The 16,394-nt window shown below is 37.4% G+C and overlaps 1 long non-coding RNA gene across 1 annotated transcript; it reads left to right on the forward strand.

Annotated features, from left to right (window-relative positions):
• The first annotated feature begins 1,021 nt into the window (after nucleotides 1-1,021).
• Nucleotides 1,022-16,059, forward strand: LOC108641227. The gene is made up of 3 exons (XR_001921844.2): nucleotides 1,022-1,206; nucleotides 14,923-14,996; nucleotides 15,959-16,059. It is a non-coding gene; the product is annotated as an uncharacterized LOC108641227 (long non-coding RNA).
• The last annotated feature ends 335 nt before the right edge of the window (nucleotides 16,060-16,394 follow it).

Here is a 16,394-nt window from a genome sequence, read left to right on the forward strand (position 1 = left end):
TGATGGTGTGCAGCAATGACAGTTTTGGAGTCCTTCTGAAACATTTAGTTCATACTCCAAAATCTATACCATATCTTTTTCTGCATGCTTGCAAATGGTTTTGAAATGACTTCCTTTATGGTTTTAATGAAGTAGTCATAATTTGTTAACAGAGGGTATCTACTGTCCTGTCCAACGCTTTCTTATTGATTTTGCAATGAACACAAATTGTTTCATTGGATATTTTAATTAAGAAAAGAATGTATTTGGCTACTTTTAGAAAAATCTACATAATTTAGTGTGAACAGATTCCAAAAAGTTTCTCTTAGGCTTTATAGCCCTTTTGAGTGAATAAAATAGAAAAAAAATAATCAAGAACATGAAGGAACATTACTGACAGAATATCCTTGAAGTAGCTAGAATTTCATGGAGGTGCAGAACAGAAACTGTGGTGAGGAGGCTACAATTTCTGAAGTATTTTAGAAACAATTAAGCATCAGGACTACATGCATGTTCATAGTGTAAATGGGAAATTTCTTCCAAGCCTAACATACTTGTTATATTACTTTAATATAAGAAAGTGATATAAGTAATGGATTTTATACAGCCATTACATTATTTTTTTTGAACTTTTCTGTTTTGCAACAAAGCACCTAGATGCTTACTAAAGTATACAACTCACTCTTTGTGGTTTCTATTGAAATTCCCAATAGAATTAATGTATATCTATCCTTTGTAGTATATTTGTGTGTTGAAAGTAAACATACTTTTTTAAAAAATTAGAAATATATACTTTAATATGAAAATTCTTTTCAAGCTTCTTAACAACCTTTGTCTGTTGCACATGAGAACAGAGAGGGCTCTTCTTGGGGAAGTGTAAGCCCTGGCCTGTATCTCTCTTTCTGCAACCAAAGCAAAGAAACCATCAGATGGAAACACTTTTCCTCCTGTTTTTATCACAAGAGCATCCCTATTGTTATAAACTAGTTAAGCTTTTGCCATGTTTGAGAAAGGACACATGCCTACTTCTCTTCCCAAGTATGTATCATCTCTGCTCAGTTCCCAGGCTTGTAGAGACTCTCTCAAACACCTCAGGACTTGCCTGGATGCAGCTCCCCAACCCTTCTCAAAACAACTGTGTCTGAGGAGGTGTGAACCGACAGGAAGGAGCAGGATGAAAAAGTGGAAAAAGAGATGGTGTTTGAAGCAAATTTCTTCCATCCTACTGTAAGTCTGGAGCAACCTCTGAGCTACTGAGTCACTGAGTTTTATATTAAACATTTTCTTTTGTAACCTTTTTGTAATTTTCACTTCTTGTGATTTTTATCCTTCTGTGAACATCACCTTCCTGGCTGGTCACATTAATCAAGAGGAACTCATGATGTTCAGATGCTCGTGATATAATGGTTTCACAGAAACCAGGCAGCTCATTTGATTATAAAAAGAGCTTATTATTATTATTGTTGTTGTTTAAGTCATCCAACCATTCATTTAATCTGAAAGATCCAAAGCCTAAGTGTTTTCAAGTTCAGGGTCTGCCTGAATGAATTAAACTGTATATCAAGTTTGAGGTACTAAAGTTCTGGAGTTGTCAGGGTTTTGGTTAATTATTTTAGGTCTGATTTTTCTTGGTCATGTTCTACTATTAGAAAGGCTGTGAAATTTTTATTCTGCCCAGCCCCCTGCCTTTCAGGTTGCTTTTTGATTTCCCTAGCAGAGATCTAAAGAATTTGTTAGAAGAAATGGGGAAATAACTCGGTAGAACATGCTGCTGTTGCAAATGATGCTTTTTCTCTTTTTTTGGTGCTTCAGACTTCTTTTAAAGAAAGAGAAGTGGACTGTAGGTCTTTCATAACCTCAGGCAGGACACTCAAATCCACACATGATGTGCATGACTGGCCCCAAAGTCTAACTGCTTTTAAATTGTTCATAAACTGTATGACACTACTGTTACTGTACCAGTGAGCAGACACTTTAGCTTCGAAGGAACTGACTAAAGCAGCTGCAGTATGACAAACCTCCATAGAGTAAGCACAGCCTTGCTAACTAGGCTTTTAAGGACAGATTATTACTGCTAACAAAGAATTTGATTTTCTATAAAATACTTTCTCTTAGGACAGAAAGACATTCCAACAATGAAAATTCTCTGATGGGGTACGAAGACTTAATAAAGCAAATTTAATGCAGTGCTATGTAATTGGGAACTACTGCCAGTACTATGGTTCCCTTAACTCTAATCCGTAGAAATATCTGTCGGACACTACTTAATTTTAAGCAATTTAGAATAAATTATGTAAGTTATACATTGTCCCGTTCTGGAAGGCGCTGCATCCCAAGCCATGTAAATTTAATTATGACTAAAGCCAATATGTTACACAGAAATCAGTGTACTGCACAGTAGGCAATGTTATAAAATGAGAAGACACTCAAATATATTTTCTATATTCCATGCCTCTAGTTTTGTAGTATAATCTCAAGTGAAATTTGCTGCACTAGTCTTTTCAGAAACGGTAAGGTGCTGCAACTCCATAGTATTAAACAGTCCTTAATGTCTTTCCTAAAAATCTTAGAGGAAGGAAAGAAAATGTAAAAGAAATCTGGAGTCCAAAAATAACTTTAACACGGGGTGACCATACTCTGTCTGTAATGTTTGGTACTTCTTTACTTGTTTCTGCTTACAGTCCTCTGTCTTTCACCTGTGGTAGTTAGCAGTGTGCATATCCCATTCTGCTGAAATAAATGCCTCATTCACCTTTTGTGTCTTAATGATACCAAGGGGTGAGCAAGTGCACTTCACATTCTCTGTTTAATTTTTAAGGTTGGAAAATGCTCTTCTTCAGCAAAAGAAGTATTTGTAATGTTAGTTGGTATAGCCTAAAAACTTCCCTAGGGGTTTTCACGGGCCATTGGGAGCAAATGCCCAGCTTGCAGGTCAAAATCCACAGCACTGCTAGAACCTATGTACGTAAAATCTGTTGTGCTCCATTGAACACTGTATTTTCTCCTGTCTCGTTTTGACATTACTCACAGCGAAACAGCCAAATCAATCTAGATGAATTCAATCCTTCCTGGGTGGAAAGCAGGAAAACTGCTAAAAATCCGTTAATTTGCAGAGATTTGTAACGCTCAAAAATGTATGGCGATCGTGTTTATTGTGGAGGGAGGGCAAAAATTCTGTTTGAAGGCTAAGAACCAACTCTCTGCTTAGGATTTGGTGCTTTCAGGGGAAACAGTATTGTCAATAATAGACAGGTTTTATCTTTTTGCTGACTTTCCTTTTTAGGGTGGTGCAGCTTCTTTAAAACTTCCGGATAGTCACGTGAAGTTTTTTCGTGTCACAGTTTTACATTGTGAAACTAGCACTTGGCATCTGTGAGCAAGCTTGGAAGTGTTCAGGAAACCAAGAATGGGTTGGGAAAAAGTGGGACACTCTTGTGCTCCCCCCACAGATACGCTTCCTAATACTTCCAAAGAGAAAACAAGCACAGAAGCACTTGCTAACCACTGTGCATTGAGCTGTCACCTTCGATGTACCTTGGAAATCCTGGCTGTTTCTTAAAGGGGAAGATGGAAAACAGAAAGTGTAGAGTTTCAGTCGCGTAGACTTTGTCAGGAAGCGCGGCTGTGATATGATTTCTGTCAGAAACAATCTGCTTGAAATTTTTCTGTCTTTACTTTTGAACACGGAGTTGCTTGTCTGTATTCTAACCCTAGGTGATGGGATCTGCTGCCTTGTCAGATAACATTTGAGTTCACTCACTACCTGCTTGTTGACTAGTGCACAGACTCACTGTGGTGGCAGGGAAAGCCTTAAGGCTACTCAGCATCTGTCTCTTCTTGTAATTAGTTGCAGCCTTGTGTACAGAGCAAAACAGAGATTTTTTTTTTTATATATATATATTTTATTATTATTTTTTTCTGTGAAAGAGTAATGTGCACAGACAGGAGCTTTTAAACCGCAAAACAGTTTGCTAGTATTTGTCATTCTTCTTTTTCAAGAGGAAATAGCTTTTTACCTACTGAGAATAAAGTGTTGACATCTTTTTTTTTCAAGTTACACCAAGGACATAGATTTTTGGGAAAGCTAACCTTGATTGTAAATCTGAATAGGCAATATTTCTGCTCTTACATCTGACACACCTCATATTCAGGGGAGATAATTGGTGATCATGCTTCCTTAGACTCCTGCTCAGGTGATTTGTTGCCCCATGTAAGAGTGTGCTCTGCCAGCTCTCTGATGATTTCTATACTTTAGGCATCCACCATGTGCTCTCATCACTGAAGGCTACTCAGAGAGGCCTCCTTGAAACAAACTTCAAGAAAAAAACTTAGAAGAAGAAAGGATGGCTTTGAATATCTGAATGCCTGTTTGACACAACAACCATTGCAAAAAGTTAAGAAGTAAGTGTGTGTGTGTGTGTGTGTATTCCTGGGATTAAGTTTTGTTTTTCATACAGCGTCACAATTAATTTCTCATGGAGTTGTTGCTTGTGGTAGTTTGGTGTGAGAGCAGGAGACATACCCTGGGAATGTTAGAAGGATTTGATCTGGTGCTGTAGATTTGAATCTCTTGCAGCACCATTTTTTTTTTTTTTGAAGTGTAAAAATTTGTCAAGAAAAAGAGCTGTGTGTTGTGATAATTCTTAAAATTTATAAAAAATGTGGGTGGTAGGTTGGTGTAATACACATAAATCATCATCCAAGATGTAAACCACCCCTAACTAATAAAGATGGAAGCAAACTTTCTGCAGGGGAAAATCGTTCTCTAATTGCCTGTAGCCGAATTTCTTCTGCAGCAGCTGCCATCAGCAGTGGGACCTGATGGATGTAAGTGTTGCTATGGTAGTCTCTAAATATCAGAATTTCAAAGACCTTATCCTCATCATTAACAGCAATGAGGTTTATGACATGAAAAAGAAAACCACATTTCTTCCATTTCTTACCCTTTTTAAGGGTAATCCTACATGAGATATAATTTGGGTAATGTAACTGCATTATTTTAAAAATCAATTCCCCGGATTAAAATATGTCATAAAGATATCTCTAAATTTGTTTAGAGATTATTATTTAGTATTAATTTTATATGAGAGCTGAGCTAGATTTTTTCACTTAAAATTTTGAGGTGAGATAAGCTACATTTTTGATGTGCCTCAGCAAAGACAAACAGATTTCTAGATGGCCCTACATAGGTATCAAATTAATCACATAAGAATAATAAAATGAAAAAGTTTGATGTCCTTTTAGGATATTTAAAGTGACTTTTGCTAAGTTCCTTAGAACTTAATGAATGTTTTTAAAGGTGGCTTATGCACATGGGAGCCAAGATTCAAATCTCAAGTCAGTGGGAAACTTGGGAGAGTTTTAATCTGTACTGATTTCTTGCTGTGTGGCACTTCTTACCATGCTCTGTGGCACTGGCAGCAGACTGGTTAAACAAATGTGCCTTTGTGATTAGAGAAATAAGATTCCAAGTAACCAGGTGTGATCCCTTGCCTCTCCTGTACTGCTAAATGGACAGGAGACTCCCATTAGGTGTTCTGGAGAAGTGGTTCCCAGTGTGTGGAACCCTGAGGGTTACTAAAGTAGTGCTATGTTTTTCTTTCTTTTGATTGTGTTACCAGATAAAAGCAAATTTTTTAAAAACCCAGGAGTTTAATCCTGCTTATTTTGGTAATGATTGAATGTTTATTCTATTAACTCATCTCAGTTAATTCTATGAAATTGGCTTGGTGTTCTTGATGGCTTGCACTGGACAAGTAGAAGAGACAGAGCTCTCAGCAATGTACCAAGAATAGTGCTGACTGACACATCTGATCACTCATTTCAGAGAAGGAATGGTATTGTTTGTTCATCCCCCTGTCCAACACCTGTATTCTCATTTAGTTTCTGTGGTCTTATTCTGTGAAGCTCACACGCTTCACTTGGGAGTTTCCTACACAGACTTATTAGATTTCATTACCAGACCTTTTTTCTTTTCCCTTTTAAATATCTGTATTGAAATTTTGAATTCTTTGTTTCAAGTTGCTGTTGTTCATCCTATCTCACACAGCACTCTGATAATCCTTTCTGTTGGTTATAGTCTTGGTCTGATAGATTTCTGACCCCTTCTGTCATCCCTGCTAAGGAGGATGAAGATGATTGAATATGCAGAGAAAATTAATTTTGATCTACTGTCTGCTGACCTAAAGAGACACACAGGCAAATCTTCTGTTGTACAGAACTGCCCACCCTGTGCCATTTTCTGCAACTGCAGTCAAGAGGCTGTAATGTTTGTGTCTTTGGATTTTGCTTTTAGTGTACCTTTCCTTAGTAGTTGTTTCTAAGAAGCTCCGCCATGATGGGTCCAGAAGTTTCAGAAGTCCATCCTGAGCTTAAAATCAGTTAGCAAGAAATGAGTAGAGGAAGGATAGAGAGAGCAGAATTAAAAACTCAGAGAGCAAAAAGTGTATCCAAGACCAAACAAAGCAGAAAATGAATACAGGGAAACAATATTTTAAAAAAACCCAAACGTAAACTAACAAAAAAAGCTCCAAAGAAAACAAACAGTCATCATTAAATAAAAACAATTTATATATCATTCTTGCAGCTCTCTGTCCTGTTCATCATGGCAGCCCAGCTCTTTAGTGGTGCTGTGACATCCCTCTGGCTCACTACATGGAAAAGGAGGAAATATTAAAACCCACTTTGGTGTGGTTTACTCTGGACTGATTAAATGATTCTCTTCTTTTTTTTTTTTTAATGTGACTTTCTTTTGTGATCTATTACATCAATATTTTATGATATGTGATTTCTGGGCAAAATTATTATATGTGATATATAGTTAGAAGTAAATATGGAGAGGAATATCAGTGTCTACTTTCTCTGACATTGTTTCTCAATATCACTCCACTTTTAAATATATCCACAGAGCTCTCTGCTACCTATTAGCATCTGTCTCCTGCATTGCAAAGAAAATATTTCTGTCATATTATGAATATTAATTTTATCTTCCTGATATTTTGACAGTAATACTTAGCTTTCAATAGAACTTTTTCTCTCTACAATTACAAAGGTCTTTCTAATCAAGTTAGTACTTTGTTTTTGCAGAGGGAAAACCTGAAGCAAAGATGCGTTAAATGATTTGTCAAAGGATAGCAAGAAATAAAACCCATATTTCTTAATTTGGAGCCTAATAATCTATACAGATGTCTGCCTAGAGGTCTGCATTTAAATTAGGCTGAATTTCTCTCCAATATATCCAATTGTCTGTATCTTGCATTTACTTTCCCAAGACTATTTTGATTGTAACATGGAGTCCAAGAGCCTACATTTCATCACTGCAGTTGCTAAGATGGTTTTGGGACTGGAGCTGCCCTTCTACAAGGAGAGACTGAGAGGGCTGGGGCTGTGCAGCCTGGAAAAAAGGCTGAGGAGGAGATCCCATGGGTGTGTCCAACTATTTGAAGGGAGGGTGTAAAGGAGATGGAGCCAGTCTCTCTTCAGTGGTACCCAGTGGTGGGGCAAGAGGCAACAGGCACAAACTGAAACTCAGGTTTAAGGAAACTCTCTTTTACTGTGAGGATGACTGAGCACTGACACAGGTTGCCCAGGGAGGTTGTATCCATTCTTGGATATATTCTGAAGCCACCTGGACACAGTCCTGAGCAGCTGGTTCTAGGTGGCCCTGCTTGAGCAGGGGAGTTGAACAAGATGATCTCCAGTGGTCCCTTCCAACCTCAGACATTTTGTCATTCTGTAATGTCTTTAAAGAAAACTGTAAAGAATTGAAGAATGAGAGATTTCTTCTCAGTTATCAATGCTTTCATCAGAAAACACTCTTTTTTTTTTTTTTTAATGTTATCTTCCCCTCTCCTTTTTATTCTTGAATCTATTCCCTTTTGGTGTAGTGTCTTTCATAGAATCCTAAGGTTGGAAGAGATCTTTTAGATCATGCAGTCCAGCCCTCCATGCAGCACTGCCACTGTAACCTGAACCACTAAACCCCATCAGCCAGTACCAGATCAAGATACCCCTTAAACACCTCCAGGGATGGAGATTCCACATCACTGAGCAACCCATTCCAATGCCTGACCACCCCAACAGTGGAAAATTCTTTTCTGATATCTAATCTGAGTCTCCCTTGTCTCAGCCAGACCTTTCATGAGCCTTGTTTCCCTTCTCTGGATACACCTTTGGTGGTATAAGAATACTTTATTGTCCTTTAGAATACTCCTATCCTAGTAGGAGGTTAAATAACTTCACTTTGAGCTTGAACTGGCAGTATGCATTTGGTGAATCCAGAGAACTTGACAAAACACCATCATGAAGGGGATGGTGGAAGCACTCTTATCAGGAGTACAAAGGTCAGTTCAGGTCAAGTCATTAACTGAAGAATCTGAATTGTATTTGGGTTCTAGATACATCTAAAAAATAATTTTTTTTAGCTAATTGTAGGTTGTGTACTAGTCTTGGCAACATGCTTGTTGCACCCATTTGGGTATCCTTCAATAAGAGATCTTTATTAAAGTTCAAGGAGTTCAGGATATGTTACCATCATAACCATGATAATAGAGACATGTAAATTATCTTGTTACACAAACAGTGGCTACCAGTGTAAATTTTACTTTCAATATTCATATTCTCTTTGCTTTGCTCCCCAGTAGTGTTGATGCTACTATCCTTACACAGAAGGTGCAGAGTGCAAGCTAAGTAAGGATTCATGTTGGAATAGATTTGTCATGTCTCTTTGTCTCAGCTTGGCCCTGCAGAAATCATAACAATGCCCACAGGTAGGAATCCAGTGTTCCAGACAGGCTTAAGGTATCCTGTGGACTTCTGGCTACAGAGCCAGAGTGGCACTGGGTCTCTCACAGATCAGCTCACTCAGCTGTCTTGGAACAGCATACTCCTGCTTATGCTCCTTTCTCTGTGCTGTTCCTGAGCACAGTAAAACTTTAATAGCAGCGTGTCAGTTTGTATCTCCTGCTGCAAGAATCTCTGTGCACGTAATTACTGAAAGAGCTAAGCCATCTAAAGCAATCTTTGAGCTCTTCTGTATTTTCCATGGACTGCAACCTAATAGAGAAGGATAAGCTTAAGTTACTAGATGTGAAAAGTAACCCTAGTAGTTATTCTTTAAATAACCCATGAAATACAGCTTCTTGTATGGTCTGTGACAAAGCAGATGAGTCCTGGTTAATTGTCTAAATTGATCTGTATGCAAAATCTAATCTGTAATTACTTGCAGGTTCTGGTATTCTAGAAAATATATTCCTGTCTAAATCAGTATTCACAGGATATTTGAGGAGACCCTTTCTCATAGAACCATGTAAAGCTGCCAAGCAGACTCTGAATCCTTGCCCAGCACTCCGGCCTTTAATATTTCTCATTTGTGACATCCAAACCAGCTGAGACCTCAGTCTTCAAGCTTTGCTTGACTAATGGATGTTTGGAGTAGACTTTGACTGACTCCTATTCAGTGAGTGGATGACTTTGGGTCCTTGGGGTGTAGCTCCTGGGTCAGATATTGCAGTACCAGAGTGTATCTGGTATCAGTTCTGTGTTGCAAGTTCTGGCCCCATTCTGGAGTGCACGTTGGTCTCAACAGGGTGCTGCAGCATGGGAACATTTTGATGGGTATGTAGATCAAATGTGAGTTGATTAGAATATAATTGGAATATAGGAGGTTTTTTTACAACTTAGAAAAAAATTAAAATTATATTTTTATTAGAATTTACCTGATTCTCTTTTTCAAGGGTCAAAAATGGGGAGGTTGAAGGGGTAGGAATTAAGCAATCTGAAAATATAACTAAGTATTTACTTTATGGACATAGAGTTTCAAAGTCAAGTTTTCTCCAGTTAATTGGAAAATTGTGAATGAAAGCACGATGATTTTCTTCATAATTTTACAATGTGAGTACCAAACAAAAAAAAGTTGGTTGCACGGTACAAAAGAACTTCAATACATTTGTTTTGCTAGCAGCAGCAGCCATCCCTCATTATTTTCATGTCATTTTCTTGGTTGAGCTCATGGTAATATCTGTATATACAATATCTGACAAATATTAGTAACTCCATGAAAATAAACAGTTAAAATTCCAGGTAACAGGACTGGGGTTCAGGAAAATATGTGAAAGGAGAAATCACGTTGCCAAATATTTATCTCAGTAAGAATTACATGCAAATATAGTTTTTTTGGTCCTGATTCATAACATTCCATTTCCAAATTGTTTCTGTTTTTCTCCAACAAATATTGTACCTCAGTTTCAAAATCTTTCTGTGGTACCCTTTTTTTTTATTTTTTCCTGCACATAAAACCTCAGAAAAAGACACTTTTCTGAGCATCCACCACAGTAAAAGATATTTTAAGGACATTTAAGTTCAGTTCTCTGCTTCTGGGTCACTAGACTCATACCCAGAAAGCAAAGTCTGTTGTTGCCTTCCATGCAGTGTTTCCCTCTGAGCATTGTGGTTTCTGTACATGGGCCTAATGCCAAAGGTTGGTACCTCAGCAGCAAAAACGGAGCAACTTGCCACCTGACTTTTGGGAGGAGAGATGTGTCACAGCATCAGTATGGCTTTGATAATTTCCTTTCATTTTGCTCTTTTTAGTTACTTCTGCTAATATCTCTGTGTTCTTCAAAGCTCTGTGTGCTTGGAGCCCAGTGATCCCCTCGTGCCCGTTGTGCGGCTGAGAGCATTGCTCTGAGCCACAGGATGCCAGTGGGCTCTGGGAGGGGCACGGGACCTGAGAGTGGAAATTTGCTTTAACCTGTAGCTGAACACTCTGAAATCACCTCAGCTGGCAGCCCTGGGGGTGCCAACAGTGTGCCTTTTAGCAGTTCCTTGACCACTTCCTAGATTGCCATAAAAGGGACCTCGTAATCCACATGTATAGGAAATTTGTGTGTGTGTGTATATATATATATATGTGTGTATATATACACACACATATACATGTAATATCCCTTTTCCATATGTTTCTTGCTTGGTTTAAATTGAAGGATGCATACGGGCTTCTCTTTTAGGCTAAAATTATTAGGTCGACAAGATTTTTACTTCTTTCTCTTCTCCACATTTTGTTGTAACTGGGAATACAGGAATTTATGTTATATAAATGCTGTTTGTTTGTTTTGTTTTAATATGGATTACGTTCACGTAGCAAGGGAAGTACCAGCTGACAGTCCTTGAGGAGGGGAGGTACACATACCTTGTGTTTTCTAATCCTTTCACTCCTTGCCCTAAAATGTGTGTTGCATGATCACGTGCTATTAAACAACTGGTATTTTCCATCCTCAAATGTGTACCCACGGCTAGTAAAATAATCTCTTTATGCCTCTCATATCCCATAATATTACTGTGGTAAGTATTTGGAATTAAACACCAGGATATCACTTGGAACATTTTCAGTTGATTCAGAATCCTCATTGTAAGCTGTTATATTGTAGTTTTTTATATATTACCTATTATAATAGCGGAACTATTCCAGTAGGACATCAAGCCTACAGCTTATAAGAAATTATATGGATACCTGTGACAGAGTAATATATAGAAACCTGTCATATAGAGAGGCAGGATTTGATACATCTCTTACTGTATTTCTGTGTTAATGAAATCATACAGGATATTTTCTACAGAAGATGCTAAAGTTTGTTGAAAGACAGTGAATGGTAACTATTTTAACCTTGGTTCCACTTACAAGGGTTTTAAATATGACAATTATCTTGTGATATTTTAAACAGATTTTGCTGTCATTATAAGTTGATATTCTTCAGCATTGTTTTTTCAGGGAAACACTTTTTTTTTTTTAATAATTAAATGTTTTCACTCCTCATGCCTTAGGTTTCATGATTTTTTTTCCTGAATAGCTGAATTGTATCATTTCTGTAGTTAAGCTGTTAGATATGATCAAACTTGTCACAGTGCAGTCTTTCTCAAAACTCATAACCGGGGGAGATGGGGAATGGGTATATAAACATCAAAACCAATGAGTCACATTTTGTCTGAGGTATTTAGGAGCAGCAGCTCTTGGCTGGAGACTGGACAGGGGTGTGGATTTATTGACTGCAGAAGGTGATTCTTATTGGCTTTGCTACAGTTGTGGTCTCACCTCTTATGTCAGTGGTTTAATAAGTGATATGAGACTCACAGGATTTAAGGAGAAGGTCTGAGCATAAAATCGATCATGTGTGCAAACATATATTCTGTTTGGATATGCACTAATATACATTCAGCTGTACAGCTTAATGAAAAGTAACTCATTAAATTGTGGGTTAATCAAACCTGTAAAATTACAGCTTTCATATTTCTAATACATAAGGGGACATCTTTGCTCTAATGCCATAAGATCATCTGGTACATGTGCCTCTCTTTTTTCAAACCCTGACTGATAAAGACTGTCTTTTCTCTGTTACACATCACATTTACTCCTCTGAGATTAGCTTTAGGGATATGGATTTGTGGAAAGACTTGTAAAATGAGTCTCTGAACTGACACTATGTATTACAATTTTCAGAACACAGTTCTGAAGAGAAAACTGCCTTTTCAAAATTCAGCTTCTTTATAATAGAATGCTTTTCATGAGGACACGTTCTTACACCTGGATACAAATTTCAAGTGCAAATTAGAGGGGCAAGTGTTCATATTTCTGAGTGCTATTTATCTTACAGCTGTAGAAATTACAGTTGTGGCTGATAATATTGCCTTATTCCTTAATACCATAAAGAAACAGTTTTGTTGCTTTCCTAAAGCAAAAGACATATTTTTTAAAGTAAATAAGATTAGTTCTTCACATGTATGCTCTTCAGTATTACTATCAATAATTATAAGATGTCCATCAATGCAAACTGCTCATCCAAAATTTCTTTTCAAAGCTTGTTGTTTAACAAAGTCTAAATGTGCAGTTTTGTGCTAGGCAGACACATGAACATGGCTACATATAAGTAGATATATACAATAAGGCAGAACGTGTTCATTTGTAAACAGAACTTACCTATTTGTATGTCTTAGCAGCTTTTACTCTAACATTAAAAGATTGTTTATGTAAGGCCTTTATCGCTGTATTATACCAGTGAGTGATTTCTTGAATTCTATCTAAAAATGTAAATAAACTCCGTACTTTAACTATGCTAACCAATACAATATTTTTTTCATCCCTAAGCAATGTATTTTTCCAAGTCCATTTGTTTGTATTCTGAAATTGGAAAAATCCCCTTATGCAGCATTCCCATAGTCAAATGTTTACAAGGGCATAAGGAATATAAAACAAAGACAATTTTTAGGATTTTGTTAAGATTCATGTTTATCACAGTGTGGACAAAAAATGCAAAAAGAAGCATTTTCTTATCTATTCCTGTTACATTAGAAAAGTTCATGCCCTGCTCTTAGCATTTTCCAACACAGCTGTAGAGTAGTTTAAAGCCTATTTTTTAAATAAGTGATGCTCAATTTGTCTTTGATGATCCGCATGATTCAGGTGAGATGGGAGCACGGTCGGGCCCTGATTTGCATAAAAATTAATCACAGAAAAATGTAAATTGATAAAATTTTGCCTGGCTTTTCCCCCCTATTCGGGAACCCATGGATGGCTCCCAGAAGCAATCATCTCAGTATGGTGCCGCGTTGGATGCTACACAAACGATCACATTTGTGTTGAATACTCACTCATTTAAATGTCAGCACTGATGGGGCGGTACATCACCAGGGGAAAAAAAAAAAGAAAGAAAAAAAAGAAAAATAAATACACAGCAGCTGAAGACCATCAAATCTGTGGGCACTCTTTAGAGATATATGATCTAATGTGAAAAAATTGTGGATTAATTATCCTTTTTTTTCAGAACGGTAATTGTTTTACTGTCGCAGCGGAAAAAAAATCTGCAATTTATTTGGAATCAAACAAAAACTCAGTAATGTTAAATACATCATTACATCATTGTGTATATTAGAAGGCTACAATTAATTCCTGAGGCTCCTTTGGTCTCTAGAACTGCATAAAATGAAACAAAAGAACATTGCTATTAATTTTCGAGCGCACTCTGAACCTGCAAAGAATCTACCCAGCGAAAATAAAATAACAAATCAAAATAAAAACTTTGTAGTTTTATCTGCAAAGTATTTTTTTTTTATTTTTCTAAACTGCGTGTTTGCATGACATTGCTGTCATATCATTTTATCTCACAATCCTTAATGAATTTGTCATCCTTTTAAAGGCAGGAAATAATTTTCCTCATTTCTTATATATGTAACTGGAGCAGAGGTACTGTAGTAAAATTGCCAAAGAATGCACAGCACAGAATCCACCCCCTCTTGGTAACTTTTATATCAGAGAACTAAACTTGCTTCTGCAAGTTTTCTCCAAATTTTTATTTCTAACTGAGCTAAATCCGGCATAGAGAGAAGAAATAGTTTACACTTTTTTCACCCTTTTTTTTTTTTTTTTTTTGCACCTTCTGGCTTTAAGAAACAATGTCTAGAAAATTATAGCAACAGAAGGACTTCTCTAATTTATAATCATCCGTAATAGGTCGGCCACAGTGCATTAGATCAGTGCATTAGATCTTCAGGGGCTTGAATGCAGGGTTTCAGCACTGCAGTCTGAGCTTGAACTGAGAGGATATATTTTAAAAGCCGTTTGTTATGCCTGAATTGGAGAGCTTTGAATATTAGTATAATAAATGGTGTAGGTTAAATTTTTTTTTCTCCTTAAATTTGTTTTATTTAGAGGGAGTAGTTGTGTATGAGATTTATCAGGGATGTGGCCTGACTTTAATTCACATGCCTTACCTTTCATACCACCCACTGTGCCAGTATATTAAAAAAATTTATATAATGCACGTTAAAAGAACCACCTTATCATCATTTCACAGAACCACATCTGACTTTGTGCAACTGTATGAAATGCAGAGCAATGGTTCTACTTATAGGTGGAATAATATATTTTATGTTTTTTGACTTTTGTTGTGGAAGCCCATGGTTCAAATCCTGGCTGCACTGAAATCAAGGAGAGTTTTGTCGGTGGTTTCAGCTCAGCAAGAATTTCGGTAAGGATATATATTATTTATTTTCTGAAAATGTAAGGTGTAGTTGTAGTTTTGTGTGTGACTGATTGTATTTATCTACTGTAAAGGATATTGTGTGGGAAGAGAATATATGGTTGATGAAGGAAGCTTGTAGAGTGTCTGAGAGCACAGGTGAGAATGTGGACTTGGTGCCTTCTGCTGTTGTTTGAGGGGGTTGTAGGGACTGTATGGATGGGAATTTAACCCCTTGCTGGAGGACTGGGTTATTTTTGAGATTACAATCCTTTACTTTGTGTATGTTTATAGCTGCCAGTGTTGGCACTGTTGCTGTATTCTTATTTCTCATACATTTGACTTGAGCCTTCAGACTGTTTTTCTCCCTGCTGGTCTATCGGACACGCAGATCCTTCTCTTTGATCTCATTCCTACACATTGCCCAGTCATGTTTCTGTCCCATATTAAATTGCCTGCTCTTATTTAACTCTTAAATATCGATTGATATCAACAAGTGGTTACATATATCAACTGGAAATGATCTGCAAGAAGAAACATTTGACACTGTATGCAGCATGAAGGAATAGGTGTGTGTGGAGGAAACTGTGACTGGGTGCAGGAAGGTGGCTGTGTGAGAAGCATGGGATTAGCACATCAGGTGATGCATGGATAGCACATGTGCTACACAGAGATCTGTACCCCAACTACCCACTTGGGATTCTGTGTGCTGGGATTGTTTTCCAAACTCTGTCAGCTCTCACTGATACCTCCTTTCAGCCTTGCAGAAGCGGGTTCATCATCGGCACTCTGAGTTGCCTCCCCACCCCAACCTTACAAAAGGAAAACAGAAGCCATGCACAAGGCTTTTCTGCCTTCCACAGGAAACTAGGAATGCCCTGGATCCCCAGTAGGTACTTCAAGAACTTCAGTACCATTCAGGGCACTGTTCTGGATGCCACATGTCACCTAATGCAATGTCTCTCCCTCAGCTCTCTTGACATCTCCGGTGGAGGTTGACTGCTAGCTATGGAAGAAGTAAAAGGAAAATCTCAAATGACCTTCCCTAAAGATTTTCTTTTTGGGTAAGGGGTAAAGGATTCTTTTTGCTTTCCTTCTTCCTCAATCCCTGCATGTAGAGTCCAGAATACTTCACTTGCAGAGATGTTTATAAACAGCATAATACCAGATATGTGGAAAATACTATGTCCTGATACTGGAAGGGAAGTATTATTTTTCATCAGGTTTCATGAAATGACTATTTTTATCAATATTAAACATAACATATGTAATTTCAACAAATGGGTTTAATTTAGCTTGTATTTCTTAAGATAAAGTCTGTCTTTTCAAGCCTAATACTAAAAGAGACTGGATTTTCCAGAGCACCTGCAGTTCCTGCTGACTTCTAGGCTCCTCACTAAAGAGTCT

This window comes from Manacus vitellinus, unplaced genomic scaffold, assembly GCF_001715985.3.
Source record: "Manacus vitellinus isolate BGI_N305 unplaced genomic scaffold, ASM171598v3 scaffold_57_pilon, whole genome shotgun sequence".
Taxonomy (NCBI): domain Eukaryota; kingdom Metazoa; phylum Chordata; class Aves; order Passeriformes; family Pipridae; genus Manacus; species Manacus vitellinus.